Source organism: Cryptomeria japonica, chromosome 1 (assembly GCF_030272615.1).
Source record: "Cryptomeria japonica chromosome 1, Sugi_1.0, whole genome shotgun sequence".
Lineage (NCBI taxonomy): Eukaryota > Viridiplantae > Streptophyta > Pinopsida > Cupressales > Cupressaceae > Cryptomeria > Cryptomeria japonica.
In genome coordinates, this window is record NC_081405.1 from 130,671,765 (window position 1) to 130,688,011 (window position 16,247).

Here is a 16,247-nt window from a genome sequence, read left to right on the forward strand (position 1 = left end):
CTGAATCAAGTTCTCAGCATCCTTGAGATTCACTTTTATTTGTCGGGCCTTAGCTTTGGATTGATCAAGATCATCAAGTGCAACAACAAGATAATGTTGAAGACCACAGGAATCCATTCAATCACCTTCCTAAATCTTCCTCAAGCCATTAGACTTCTTCTACAGAACTAAGCTTTGATACCAATTGTTGGAATCAAGGAACACTGAGAGGGGGGGTGAATCATTGTTCTATAAACTTTAACTTTATTAACTCATTCACTCAACTACTTAATGCTTTGAACCAAAAGAAAGATGCAAGAACACAAAGCAATCAACCACAACACCATAACACAAGAATTTTATACGTTCAAAATCATGTCAAGGGAAAAACCACAGTGGGGATGAGACCCACAAATGAGTATACTCATATATAATGTTTTACAATGGAATACACATGCATTCAGGCACACTGCCTAGAGCTCATTCTTCTCAAAAACAAGAAAGGGCAACAACCCTGGTAAATCTCACTGCCTTACAAATGAGTTGTATATGATCACAAGAGAGTTTGAACTATTGAACAACATCTACGAATTCCTAGGTATAGTTTCGGTTGAGCACAATGTCCACTGATTTCACACTCCGCCTTATACTGCTCTGTTCCATTGTTTTGAACTATTCTAGAGCGTAAATCTTCAACTTGTGCATGTGCAACTACACACAATTGATGACTAATACCTATCACATAACCACCAATATCCAAAATGATCATAAAAATTGGCCCTATATATCCACATCAAGAAACTAGGTTAGTTACATTCGGCTTCAAGAACGCTTTACAAATAGTAAGACGTTTACACACTATCGGCTGAATTTGAACCAAAATACTAACATGAACCAAAACAATTGTCCATGCACTACCACAACCTTGAAAATAACCACCTGGACCACAAAAATAATCACCAAAATCGATCCACATAATCCGCATAAGGATTATCCATACAAGACTATTGTATTGCACTGATAGACTGAGAAATGACATACCGGATCTTCTAACTTGCACCACGATTTTCATTAGAGGCTAATATCATGGAATAAGGCTATCTAGACATGCATCAACCTTCAACCAGATCTACAACACAAGATATTAACCTAAAATGAAATTCTACCCAAAATACTAAACTCTATCGAATACTTTGTTCTAGCTGTCGAACTTAACCAAATCTTCATGCTGACTTCCAGTAGGATCAAATCACATACTGGGGATAGGAAATTTGACTTCAGTTTCCATCAATGACAACATTGGATGACCTGTGCAGTGTCTCTTGCCAATAGTTAGGGCCAATTATTACATTCAAGAATGGCTTTTCATGTGCAATATATATGGTGTCATACTTGACCCTAATTTTTTCAATTTTGTTGAAGTTGAAAAACCTCACATTAGATGGGGCATTTGTGAACAAGATGAAAAACTTATTATAAACCTGCTTGGGTCTTTCCCCTTTGTCCCGTAATATTGTTACTCTATTTTTTTCTTGCTTATGATCATGAATAGTTTATACAAATATATAATTAACCATGAATGTAATATAACACCATCTTGTAGCGTCCTAAAATTGTGACACTTGCAATTTCGACTGCATTTGGGTCTTCACGATGGCGACGCAACATTGAACCTGAATGGAGACCCCGAAACTTGTCCACAACATCAAAAACTGCATTTTTCCAGCACCCTGGCCTGATCCTCCTTGCACCCTGTTGTCTCAGGAGGTGGGACCAGAGCGCCCAGCGCCCTGGTCCTTCAGGACCAGGGCGCCCAGCGCCCTGGTCCCTGGCCCTATTTTGGGCCCGGTCTCCTATGGGACTTCGGGTCTTTTTGTTTGCAAAATGGAAAATATCATTTCCTGGTCGGCCTAAGGTCGGGAAAATCAGTCTATCAGCCCTAATTGACAAGTATATAAACTACTTTTCCTCTCTCATTTTGGTATGAGGGAAAAAGGCGTGGAAACGATACTCAAACATTCAAGCATTCAAGCATTCAAGCATTCAAGCATTCCTTCAAGCAATTGATCATTCTAAGTCTCCATTCAAGGCTAAGTGTTGCATTCAAGACAAGGATTCAACCATTGAAGAGGAGATCACATACTACAACATACAACATACAACAAACAACAACATCTATACCTTCGCATATAAGGATACAAACATCCTTACAACAAGGTACTAGTACTTGTTCTACATTACAGTCATTTACATTTACAGCACTTCTCATTTCTTGGTCAATTCCAAAACCGGGGTTTGACCTAAAGGCAAACCCCTAATCCCTAACCCCCCAATCGTCTTCACTTTTCTGTGTGTAGGTTGCAGGTACACGGCTGAAATTGGAGATCTGGAATCCTTGTGCAGAGACGAACAGATCCCCCTTCGTTTCGCGGATTTTTCGGAGGACCGTGTGCACGCCGAGCGCCATCGTCCCATCAACTTTTGCTCAAATTTGCAGGACAGCGCCGTCTCGACATTTTACTGCTAATTCCAGGTTCGTAGCTTCATATCATATTCCTATCTCTGTTTATAAGTGAATCTTTCTTGCTTCTACATGCATTCCTAGTTCAATCTTTCTATCTACATTCTTTACAAAAGAGGGTATCCTTGCTATCACAACCCTTGAAACTCATATAGAATCCAATCTTGCATTGCGTGGGATTGGATCTTGTGGGTTTCAACCCCTCTTTTGAATGTAAAGTCCCTCCTAAGTGAAAACCATCAACCCTAGTGACTCTCCCTTCTCTCTCCTCGGAGTTGGGGAGGGGAGAACGACTAGGGTTCGATTTTTCCGCTTTACATTTTGGTGAACCTGACGTGAACATCCTTTCTGATTATTCATAGTTAGATCTGAAAATTGGATTCCTTGATTACATTTCCATGTTTGATCTTTTGCAAAATTTTAGAGGTTAATTGCATAAAAACCCTAAATTTTCTTTTTAAATAATTAAACTTGTGAAATGTTTAATTGTTGATGCTTGTTTCAGATCTGCCCTTCTATTACAAATTATCAATTCATATTTGTGCATTAATTTTGAAAATTAAGTGGTTAAGTGTCAAAACCCTAATTTTTGAAACCCTCTTGATTCAACCTTTGTCCGACAATTTCACCGATCAAAACATCTCCAAATCAGCTGTAACTTTGGATTCCGCAATAAAATCACAATATCTTTCATCCCTGAAAATTTGGAAAAAAGTTGCGAGGACCGTGTGCACCCCGAGCGCCATCGTCCCCGACATTTTTTCCAAAATTTCGAGAGCTAGATCTTACTGTATTTTTCTGCTAAAATCCAGAACTTTGGCTGATTTCATCAATTCTAACACTTTCAAAATTACAGTCAAAGTTGGTCTAGCGATTGCTTGGATTGAGGCTTCTAATCATTCAAAAATTGTTGAAATTGAAATTTGTGTCAAAATTGTGTTTCTTACAGTCCTAAATCTGAAAAGTGTGTTATCATTCATTCGAAATTTCAGTGATTTATCCAAATTTTTGCAATTTGTGACTTTTGAAATTAAGTGCTTAATTACAACAACTTTGATTTCCGCTTTCAAAATTGAATTTTGTGTGAAATTGAGTCAACTTTCAAATTTCAAAGCTTGCATTGCTTTTGGTATTCTCTCTAAAATCATAAAATTCAAAATTTCAGTTTCCCTCTCTTTTTCAAAATTCAAATTTTGCATTTTTCGACAATCTTGGTAGGGTTCAATTTTGAGATTGCAACTTTAATTTGGCCTATCTACAGATCGTAAAATCACTCAATTTTTTCAAGTTAGCTGTAAAATCATCATAACTTTCATCCCTGCAAATTTCGAAAAAAGTTGCGAGGACCGTGTGCACCCCGAGCGCCACGGTCCCGGACATTTTTTCCGAAATTTCGGGAGATTGTCCTGATTGTATTTAACAGCTTAAATCTAGAAGATTGGCTGGTTTTACTGAAATTTGCTACCTCTAAAATTCAAAATCTTCTCTCTCTCTTTAGTGCATGAGTTTTACAACAATAAGCCCTACTTACACTATTCCCGTTAGACGAAGCCTTAGAATTAAGTCCTTCCAAGGTTTAATTACTGAGGAGATGGAACCTAATTTAAATGGTCTTTTTAACGAGGACATGGGTAATTCCTCTAATCCTCTTAATGATGAAGAAGCTCTCCATGAGGTTTCTGTAGAACAACTTTCAAAATTGGATAACCAATTTGATGATTTTCGACAATGGATGTCTCAAGAATACCCTGATAGTCAAGCTCTTCCTTTAATTGAGGGTCTAAAATGTATGCTTCAAAGTGATAAGAATGGAATTGATATTTTGCGTGGTATTGCACACATTGTGGATTCAAATGTGATGCCTATGAAGAGTTGTGCCGAAACCTTAGGTTATACACAACCTCCTACTCAAGTCAATCATTCTATTCCTTTGACGACTCCTATTGCTAATATACCTACTTTTACATCAAACATAATGACTACTTCAACACAATACATTCCTCCTATGATCACCAGTCATGGGGGCAATCCCTCTTCTTCAATCAACCCTCTTCCTTCATTCAATCCAACTTCTTCATTCATTCCTTCAGTGAGTGTTCCTCTTATATCTCCACAAATGAACATGACACAAGGGGGCAATTCATTTAACCCTTCCATTCCTCCTTGTAGTGGTCCTCCTTTCCAATCATCTCCTATGACTAACTATCATAGTGTCCCACCACCTTATTCTCTACGTTGTTTCAATAACATAACACCTCCATCACAATCTAACACGTCTAATATGAACTCTTCGACTGAAGCGACCATTAACAATCTTGCACAAACTGTCTCTTCTTTACAGCAACAAATTGCCTCTATGAATCAATCTAAGTTTAGTGTGCCCACATTTGATGTTGCGAGCCCACTTTCTCTTGACATTGTCCGAGCTATTCCCCCTAAACACGTTGAAATTCCGCATTTGGAGCTTTATAATGGTAAGGGTGATCCTCTAACACATGTTAAGACCTTTCAAACAATATGTACTGATTTTGCTTATGACCAAAGGTTGCTTGCAAAACTGTTTACTAGAACATTAAGAGACAAAGCCCTACAATGGTATTGCTCGTTGCCTTCCTATTCTATTACTTCTTTCAAACAACTTGCAAATGCTTTCATTCAACAATTTCAAAACAATATAAGTCCTAAAGTTACTTTGATTGATTTAATGCATTGTAAACAAGGTGTTAAAGAAAAAGTGACTGATTTCATTGGTAGATATAAGCATTTGTATGCTCAAATTTCCTTTCCAGTGCCTGACAATGATATTCAAAGAATCTTCATTTCTAATTTACAAAAAGACATTAGAGAAAAACTCATGTTTTATGAGTTTACTTCTTTCCAACAGTTGTGCGCAACTCTTCACAATTATCAACTGACTGTGAATCAAATGGAACAATCACATCCTATGGCTCCGAGTGATAAGGGTGATAGTAGTCAACAACCATTTGGGAAGTTTAAACCAAACAGAGAGTCCATTAAATTCAATGAAAACATCATCAACAACAATGTGAATGCAGCATCAGGTGTGCTTCCTATTTCTAAGTTTTTCAAGAAAGAAAGAAAGTTTACTCCTTTGAATGAATCATTGCATAGTATTATGAATAAGTTATTGAAACAAAATGTGCTCACTCTTCCTCCTATAAGGCAAATTGATCCTGCAAAGATTACTTCACCTTATTTTGATAACAAATCTTTTTGTCAATTTCATCGTCAACCTGGGCATGATACTGAAAAATGTTTTGCTTTAAAGGGGAAAATTCAAGATTTGATTGATAATAATACTATCTCTGTTTCTGGAGTGAATGATAAAGGCAACACATCTGTAGCTCCTCCTAACCAAAATCTTTAGATTTTTACTGATCCATTGCCTTCTCATACCTCTAATGCAATTGATACTACTGATTCCTCTGTCTCACCTAATGATCTCGTGTCTATAACTCCGAATGTGATTAACTTTGTGGAGCAGCAGAAAATCCCTAAAGAACCTTCCATCACATTTGATTCTAGTGAAACTATCAGGGCACCTGATGGTCCTTTATATATAGTTGCAAAAGTCAAAAATACACCTTGCCGTGGAGTGCTTATTGATCCTTCTTGCATGGTTAATATCATTACTGAAGAATTTCTTTTTACTTTGCAATTGAATCAAGTGATCTATGACAAAACAGATGTGATTGTGAAATTATTTGATGCATTTTCTTCTCCTGCAATTGGTTCTATTACATTACCTATTGAGGTCCATAACAAATCCCTTGAGGTGGACTTTGCTATTATTCCATCTTCCGAACAATTTCGTGTGAAGCTAGGCTATCCTTGGCTATCTTCCATGAAAGCTATTGTTTCTCCTATTCATAAGTGTTTGAAATTTCCCCATAATGGTGAAGTTGTTACTATCAATCATAGTCTCTTTAAACCAGCTGAAAGAACTTCTAGTGTTCCTATTGATTACTTTTGGCCTAAACAATTCCAATCTCTTCCTCCGCGAAGTGATCATCTTTTCAAATCTTATCAAAGGTGGAAAAAAGATATGATCCTATCTCTAAGTGAACCTAGAACACCCAAACTTGACATTCCTATCATTCTTGAGAAGGAAGTTCTTCCTTTGAAAGATAAAACTAATGTCTTTCCTCAAGAAGATTCCCAACCCATCCCTATGGATGTGACTATGCCTATATCTAATAAACTTCCTAAAAGTAGACCTATCCCTCCTCGTCATGATGGACTTGGTCTCCTTCCTAAACCAAATATTCCTCCCTTATATGGAGCAGTTCCTCCTCCTTCCTCTTATGGAGAGAAGAGACCTTTCTCTTCTCCTATTATTCAACCTAAGAGACCACAACCTAAACACCCAAGTGATAAGGATGAGAACATTCCTCCTCAATCTTCTCAACTTCCTACTAAGACTAGACGAAATCGTTCTGCACGTGAACGCCGACGAAAGCGTCATCTTAGAGCTCAGGCAGCTGCTTCTCAAACTTTGCAATCCCCAAAAACACCTTCAACAAGCATTATTCCATTTTCTCCTCAGCCGACGATTGAGCCGAAATCTCCTAAACATAAGATGCATGATGGTCTTGATCCTGTGCGAGTTAAAGATCCTATTTTTATAAATCTTGATGATGATATAGATGAAAATGTTATTCATGATGAAAATGCTACTTCTCTTGCTTCTGATAGTGAATATGAATATGTTGATGTTAATAACCATTTATCTAACGAATTTTCTAAAGCACTTATCCTAGCTCCTAGACAAGAACAATGTGGCTTGGAACATGAACATAGCCCTTGTTTGGAACTTGTGATAGCTCCATCTGCTGTGTTGGATGTTCCTCCTCTAGCGTGTTCCCTACCTTCCCGAAATATTGATCAGCAAGATCGGGGGGTAGATGACGTGCTAGACTAGTTCATTAGCATAGCAGACTCTCTCCTCCTCTCTTTTGTCACTTCTTCTATGTGTTATTCTCATTCTTCTATTTGTTGTCCTTAGTGTTGTCTACTTGAGGACGATGCAAAACATTGAGATCTCTTGGTCTCTCTCATGTTGACTCAAAAGACACATGTGTTCCCTTCTTCTAGGTGACCTTCCTTGATTGGGGAATGAAGAACAATTATGCATACATACATATGATATACATGAATTATCATACAGCATACTGACCCCGAGGAAAGCGAAGTCACCTTGTGCTTTGTGTTTTGTGTCTTTTATCCTTGGGCTCATCTCACACTTGGGGGCTAAATCCTTCTGATAACGTGCTCCTTTCTCATTTCTTATATGTATTACTACCTTAAAGAAATCACCCCCAGTGAGGCGTGTGCGATCGCTTTAACGTAGGGGGGCATACATCCCGTCCATATCTTTTCAAGATACTTGAAAATTTCTTGACAAGTTTAGCTTTGCCTTGAAAATTTTTGATATCTTTCTTGCATGACTCATAGTGAGGGAACCTTACTACTGAAAGTCATGGTTCTCCCTCGTGATCTTCCCTTTTACTTTGTCAATCGAAGTTGTAAGATCCTTAGTCCACTGGGGGCTAGGTGTATCTTGCCTCCTTGACGTGGTGAAAGCCTTTCAATATTTTTTCCTTGTACTTTACCGGAAGTATGAGCGTATGCTTATACTCCCGCTAAAGTGGGGGCTAAATGTAGCGTCCTAAAATTGTGACACTTGCAATTTCGACTGCATTTGGGTCTTCACGATGGCGACGCAACACTGAACCTGAATGGAGACCCCGAAACTTGTCCACAACATCAAAAACTGCATTTTTCCAGCACCCTGGCCTGATCCTCCTTGCACTCTGCTATCTCAGGAGGTGGCACTAGAGCACCCAGTGCCCTGGTCCTTCAGGACCAGGGCGCCCAGCGCCCTGGTCCCTGGCCCTATTTTGGGCCCGGTCTCCTATGGGACTTCGGGTCTTTTTGTTTGCAAAATGGAAAATATCATTTCCTGGTCGGCCTAAGGTCGGGAAAATCAGTCTATCAGCCCTAATTGACAAGTATATAAACTACTTTTCCTCTCTCATTTTTGTATGAAGGAAAAAGGCGTGGAAACGATACTCAAAAATTCAAGCATTCAAGCATTCCTTCAAGCAATTGATCATTCTAAGTCTCCATTCAAGGCTAAGTGTTGCATTCAAGACAAGGATTCAACCATTGAAGAGGAGATCACATACTACAACATACAACATACAACAAACAACAACATCTATACCTTCGCATATAAGGATACAAACATCCTTACAACAAGGTACTAGTACTTGTTTTACATTACAGTCATTTACATTTACAGCACTTCTCATTTCTTGGTTAATTCCAAAACCGGGGTTTGACCTAAAGGCAAACCCCTAATCCCTAACCCCCCAATCATCTTCGCTTTTCTGTGTGTAGGTTGCAGGTACGCGGCTGAAATTGGAGATCTGGAATCCTCGTGCAAAGATGAACAGATCCCCCTTCGTTTCGCGGATTTTTCGGAGGACCGTGTGCACGCCGGGCGCCATCGTCCCATCAACTTTTGCTCAAATTTGCAGGACAGCGCTGTCTCGACATTTTACTGCTAATTCCAGGTCCGCAGCTTCATATCATATTCCTATCTCTGTTTATAAGTGAATCTTTCTTGCTTCTACATGCATTCCTAGTTCAATCTTTCTATCTACATTCTTTACAAAAGAGGGTATCCTTGCTATCACAACCCTTGAAACTCATATAGAATCCAATCTTGCATTGCGTGGGATTGGATCTTGTGGGTTTCAACCCCTCTTTTGAATGTAAAGTCCCTCCTAAGTGAAAACCATCAACCCTAGTGACTCTCCCTTCTCTCTCCTCGGAGTTGGAGAGGGGAGAACGACTAGGGTTCGATTTTTCCGCTTTACACATCTAAATCCATATATTATTATTGCTAAAAAAAATTGGAAATCCTTCTCAAATTTCTAGTTTTAGCCTATTAATGTTAGTGTATTGTGTCCAAAAATATTTACTTACTTGATCCCTTAGGATTTCTTTTCTTCCATAAACCTACTATGATCCACTTATTATAGTTTGACATGAATTTATTTTCTAACACCCTCTACATAAAATACTCTACTAAGAATATTTGAAAAAGAACCTTCTAGGTCATTTTTCGTATCCTTCCATGGGTAATGATTGCACTCTACTTGTTTTATGTCTTTGGTTTGATCAACTATATGGTAGGTGTGGTTGTTATTGTCCTTGATTTTCCCTTTCCTTTAATCTCTCCTTTTTAAGCTTACTTATTGTGTATTCTTCATGTGATGAGCTGTGTATTTTCATTTTGTGTTTGATCTTACTGCTAAAATATTCTAATAGGATATTTGAACATTGATATTGATCTCATTATTTTTGAAATGTTTGACAATTGATCACATGTTTTACCTTTTTATGTGGAAAATTATTTCCCCTACTAAGTGAATTTTATAGTATTTATAATATATATAGTATACATTGTACTCTCATTACTTAATTCAACATAGTTTGTTAAAAACAAATAACTATGCTCCATTAATACATCTTTTCATAATTTCATTGTTTAGGTTTCAATTTGAACCAAAAAAAATAGTTAAAACATAATTAAGGTAGTAGGGTCCTAGCAACTATATCTTTCACTTACCTAGTTTCTTAAACTTACTATCATATCTAGGAGTAATATATCCTTTGATGGGGATTGCTTAGTTCTTATGTTCTAGTTATTTCATGCTTTTTGTTTATAGATTTATTATTTTTGGTTGTAGGCTACTAGTAATGAATTTTAATTCAAATCTTCCAACTCCAATAATTGGTGTTTGTGATGTATGAAAATGGAATCAAGTAGTTAAGACCTAATCCCACTCCCATGCACAAATTGGAATACAAAAGAGCCTAAGGAGATGATTCACTTTGACTAATTCTTGCAAGAGAGAGAAAGAGATTCAAGGAATATATTTAGGGTTTCTATTCCTTTGTTGCGATGAAGGGGAGATGTACAAAAATGCAATGCAATGATCAACTATACTAGGAGATGAACCAAGATGCCAATATGAACTGAAAATGCAGAAACTTGCAAATCTGAAACTGAGAGACTGAGTACAGAGTTGGAAAAGGAACTCAAATGTGCACATGTCACTGAAATTTGATGTTAACTATACAAGACCAGGGTACCACGCCCTGATCCTTGATACCACGGAGAGCTGAACTTCTAGAATTTGTACTCTGAGATACTAAAATGTTGAACTACCAAAAAATACTGCGAAACATAGGGGACCAGGATGCCATGCCCTGGTCCCGGACCAAGGCGTCATGCCCTAGTCTTAGAAAACTAAGATCTATATCCGATACTGATTATGCACCTATGTGTTTCATCGGTCTCAAAAATTGTGTGTTCACCAAATTCCTATACTTGTACCTGCAACTTGAAAAATGGTGTCTAGGTGGCTATATAGGGTTTTGCCTTAGTCAAACCCCTTGTTTTGGTGATTTCCACCTCCACAAATAGTCGATAATATAATAAAAACATGTGTGCAATATGTTGGCCATTTGGTGGAATTGATTATGTCTTGCATTGCTGTTTTGTCATTGATGTCAACACTAGTTGTTTGGATGCTTTAACAACACCCTTTTGGTCTCAGTAGGCTGACTATTTTTTGATTAACTTGGATCTGGCATGATTCGACTGACTCTGGTATAATCTGGTGATGGAATTTACTTGTGCATAATGCTTATACTCATATTGGGTCATTTTGTTTTGGTCTGGTGATTTGATGCTATCTTGCTTGCTATGAAGATTGGTTTCTGGTTTCGGTGAAGGTTTCACCGGCAAAGCTTTTGGTGGAGATATTTGATGCATTGCATAATTGGTGTTGGTGCAGCTTCTAATAGAGTTTTAGGATGTTGTTGGTGATCATGTTTGAGACTTGGCATTTGGAGATCAGTGTTGAAGCATGTGGACCTATACTTGGTCCCAGTTGATCTAGGTTATGGACCGGCATTAAAGTAACGTGTGGATAAAACCTATTGTTGTATTTCTGGGATGTCTTATGTTTGGATATTATTTGTTTTGGATTAAGGCCGTCATGGTTTGTAATTATGTAATTGGTTTATTGTTTGGTAGTCGACCTGATTGTTTATGGTCGACGATTTGTATAAATAAGTTGTAAGATCTCATTGTAGATCATCATGGTTATTGTAAGAGGTCATGGTCAAGGAATGTAATGCACGAATAATGTAATATCATTCAAGCAAAGGATTTGTTCAATCATTGGAGATCGAATTGGGTTTGTGTAAGAGGATTTAGTCCTCTGGTATTGAGCTTAACCAAAACTGTACTCGGGCATAGGAAATGCTATCTTTTGCAATTCAACACTTCTCCGGATTGTAGTCTGGGTTTGTATGTAGTCAGTGAGGCTCCTTTTGTGATGAGCAGTGTGCTCTAGGTTGTTGGCATTCCTGCAAGTGTAGGCCCCTTCATTGTAAATCCACATACTTACTGCAGAAGTATTATCTGAATGTGGGAAGGCTTCCCACCGTGGTTTTTCCCTTTACTAGGTTTTCCACGTACAAATCTTGGTGTTGTGTGGATGCCTTTTATTCTGTGATTATTGTTTATTCTTAATTGGATTAACTGTTATTCTGGTATTATTATTTTGGGTTCCGGTATTGTTGTTTTAAATTGCTAATGCTTTCGGTAATCTATGACAACTGATTCACCCCCCCCCCCTCTCAATTGTCTTTCAAATATCTAAAGTGTCTAACAATTGGTATCCTGCAGAAATCTTAAGCGCTTGAGGAAGATCCTATGGAAACTAACAGGTCAAGTTCATCCATTTCTTCTGGAGCTATCTTTTGAAGGGATATACTGAGGCTTGAAGGAACAAATTATATAGTATGGAAGATTCGAATGGAGACTCATCTGAGATGTCTTGGCAAGGAGATTTGGGAGATCACACAGAATGGTGTCACAACCTTTAATCCGGGATCTGGAAATCCTCCTCCAACAAACCTGGACAAGGATCTTAAGAATGATTGTAGAGCAAGAGAAGCCTTCTTGTGTGCACTTTCTGATCAGTAAATTATGGGATTAACCGTGTCGTGCCCAAACTTCTGGGCTAAAAATGGAACAAAAAAATTTTAACGCCACCACCCTCTACAACCCCCCCTCTCCTTTGCGGCTTCCTTTTGGATGGCATCGTGCCTTCATCCGGCCACCCTTCCTTTGGTCACCGCCATGCCCTAGTTCAGCCCTACATAACACATAGTTCACAGACACACACTCACAAAAAATATATATATATTAAACCCTAACCCAAGTTCAGGTTAGGGTATAAGCAATCAAGAAAAGAGAAAGAAATGATTTCAAATAAAAAGAATATGCAACCCTAACCCAATTTTGGGTTAGGGTTAGCATTTTAATAATAAGAGTATTTTAGTAATGTAACCCTAGCCCATATTCGGGTTAGGGTTAGCATAGAAAAATAAAAGAAGGATTTGAATTTTAGTCCTTATTATAATTTTTAAACTTAGGGTTTGCATGTAAAAATATGAGGGGGAATTTGAATTAAGTTTTTAAATTATAACTTAAAATTTAAGGTTATTTAATAGTTGCATGATAATAATCAATGGGTATAGTTGGTTCTTTTTATCAAAAGAAATTTACATGTATAAATAGGATAAAATATAAAAATTGTTTACCCAAATTGTTTATATGTATATAATTTATATATATGCTATATTTTCTACATATAGGTATATATACAATTAATTATACATATTTGAGGTTAAGTAGAAGACCTATTTAAATTTATTTTATTAAATTTTATATAGTTATCTTATCGCATTGTTGACATAATTTTATCAAGGAATTTTAATAAGGACATTTCTTAGCTAATTTTTGTATTTAATTAAATATGGACGTCAAGTGGAAATTAATTTGGGGAAAATTTGTAAACGAAAATTATTAATTAATTTTAAATAGCTTTATCATTATTTAGGCTGGGAATGTTTTATATGCATTTGAGATATCTAATTATCCCTCGATTTTAATTAACGGCAACTTAATTAAGATAGTTAAATTAACTAACTAAATTGTGACAACCCTCTTGGGATTAATTAATCTCCATTAATTAATGTTGCTTATTTGAGTTGGTTAATTAATCCAACCTTAGAAAACAATTCTATTTACATACTATTTAAGACAAGACTTATTTGATTCCACTTTATATGTAGATTATTTTGAGAGTAAGTGTTTCAAAAAAAAAATTGTTCTGTTTTTAGCCCAAAAGTTTGGGCACGACAAACCGACAAATCATTTGGAAAAGCTATATGGGATAAGTTGCAAACTCTTAATGAAAGTGACCCTATAGTAAAGATTGCTAAAATTGATGGTTACCAGGTGAGATATGAAAACCTAAAGATGGAAGAAGATGAAAGGATTATTGCATTCATGGAAAGGGTAAATGAAATTGTTATGGGAATTTGATGTTGTGGTGGAACTCTGAGCGAAGATGAAATTATTTCTAAAGTCCTAAGAGCCCTACCACCAGCTTACAAAATGAAGGCTACTGATATTAATGAGTTAAGAACAATGGCTAATACATCTTTCAATAGAGATACTTTGGTTGGGAAACTATCTTCTTTTGAGCTTGAGGAATTTTGGACCTTCTAGAGATGTGAAGACTAAACATGTTTTTCATGCATCTACATCTACAATCGGTAAGCAAGATTGGAAAGCTTTATATGCAAAAGAATTAGAAGATATGAAGAGAGAAGATGATGAGTTTGAGCAACTTGAAGCACTATTTGCTAGAAGAGTACCGAAAGGACCGGTAGGAAGTAAGTATGAAGGAAAAGCGCCTTTTAAATGTTTTGCATGTAATAAGATTAGTCATTTTGCATCTAGATGTCCTAAAAGAAATTCAAGATTTGAAGAAAAAGTCAAAAGATCATTTAAGCCTAACCCTGGATATCAGAACAAGTATAAATTCAAGAAAAACAGAGACAAATCATGCTACATAGTAGATGAGGAAGGCATTACTGATTCAGATGACGAACTAGAAAAAGATTCTGTTAGTGGATATGGCAATGGGAAAGAATGGGTATTCTTGGCTATCAATAAAGATGATCCAGCACTGGAAGAGAATGTACCTAAGGAGAAGACACTTGCTGCTAAAATTGAGGATAAGGATGATTGGGTAATTGACAGTGGTTGTTCACATCATATGACTGGAGATAAAGGGAAGTTTATGTCTTTCCAAGAAATTGATGGTGGACTAGTTAGATTTGGAGATGACAAGGCATGTATGATCAAGGGAAAAGGAACTATATCGTTGGATGGTAAGAACAATACTGACAATGTTTATTATATTGAAGGTTTGAAGCATAATCTTTTGACTGTAGCACAATTGGTAGATAAGAGATTTCAATTCCAGTTCAAGGATGGAAAATGCAAAATCATTAACAGATATGGCTTAGAGATTGCAAACGGTATATAGACAAAAGGTAACATATTTCATTTGAACTCCGGTGAGAAGACATGTTTGATTACATAGATTGATGAGAGTTTGTTATGGCATAAAAGGTTGTGTCATGTGAATTTTGATTGCATTGTAAAGATCAGTTCAACTAAGGTTGTTAGAGATATACCTAAGATTATGAAGCCCTATTATCCTGTATGTAAAGAATGTCAAATGGGTAAACAGGTCAGAACCTCTTTTAGGAGTATACAAGATAAATCAAATGATGTTCTTGATCTTATTCATACTGATTTGTGTGGCCCTGCTAGAGTTAAAAGTTTTCATGGTGATAAATATTTCATGCTAATCATTGATGATTATTTTAGAATGATGTGAGCTACCTTTTTCAAAGAAAAATTTGAAGCATTTGAAAAGTTTAAAATCTTTAAGGCTAAAGTGGAAACTGAGACGGGATTGAAGAATAAGTGTTTGAGATCAGAACATGGTGGAGAATTCACATCCGGTGAGTTTAATAACTTTTGTGACAAATATGGTATTAGAAGACAATTTTTTGCTCCCCTGACACCTCAGCAGAATGGAGTTGTGGAAAGGAAAAACAAAACTATCTTGGATGTTGCTAGAACAATGATGATGGAAAATAATCTACCTCATATATATTCGAGAGAAGCAGTTAGTACAGCGGTTTACACATTCAACAGAGTACATATCAAAGGAGAAATCAGTAAGACACCTTATGAATTATGGTTTGGCAATACACCTATAGTTAAGTATTTCAGAATTTTTGGTAGTAAATGTTATATCAGAAGAGATGATACTATTGGGAAATTTGATCCTAGAAGTGATGAAGGCATATTTCTTGGTTATTCTAATGAAATCAAAGTGTATAGATGTTATAACAAGAGATTGCGGAAAATAGTGGAGAGTGCTAATGTCAAAGTAGATGAGCTGAGAAAAAGACAAATCTGAATTTATGAGAAGGAACCGACAGTGGAAATGATTATATCTAAACTGGTAGCACCTTTACCAAAACAAAGATTTGAACCAGTTACTCTAACAAGATCAGAGAATTCTACAGTAACTGAAGAACAAGGAAGAGGAACATAGAGTCAGAAGACTCCTAGGTATGTGAGATTGAATCATTCTGAAGATCAAATCATTGGGGATAAAAACAATGGAGTAATGACAAGAAGAAGACTGGCAAGTAATGAGGTATGTTTAATTTCACAAGTTGAACCGGTATCATTAATTGAGGC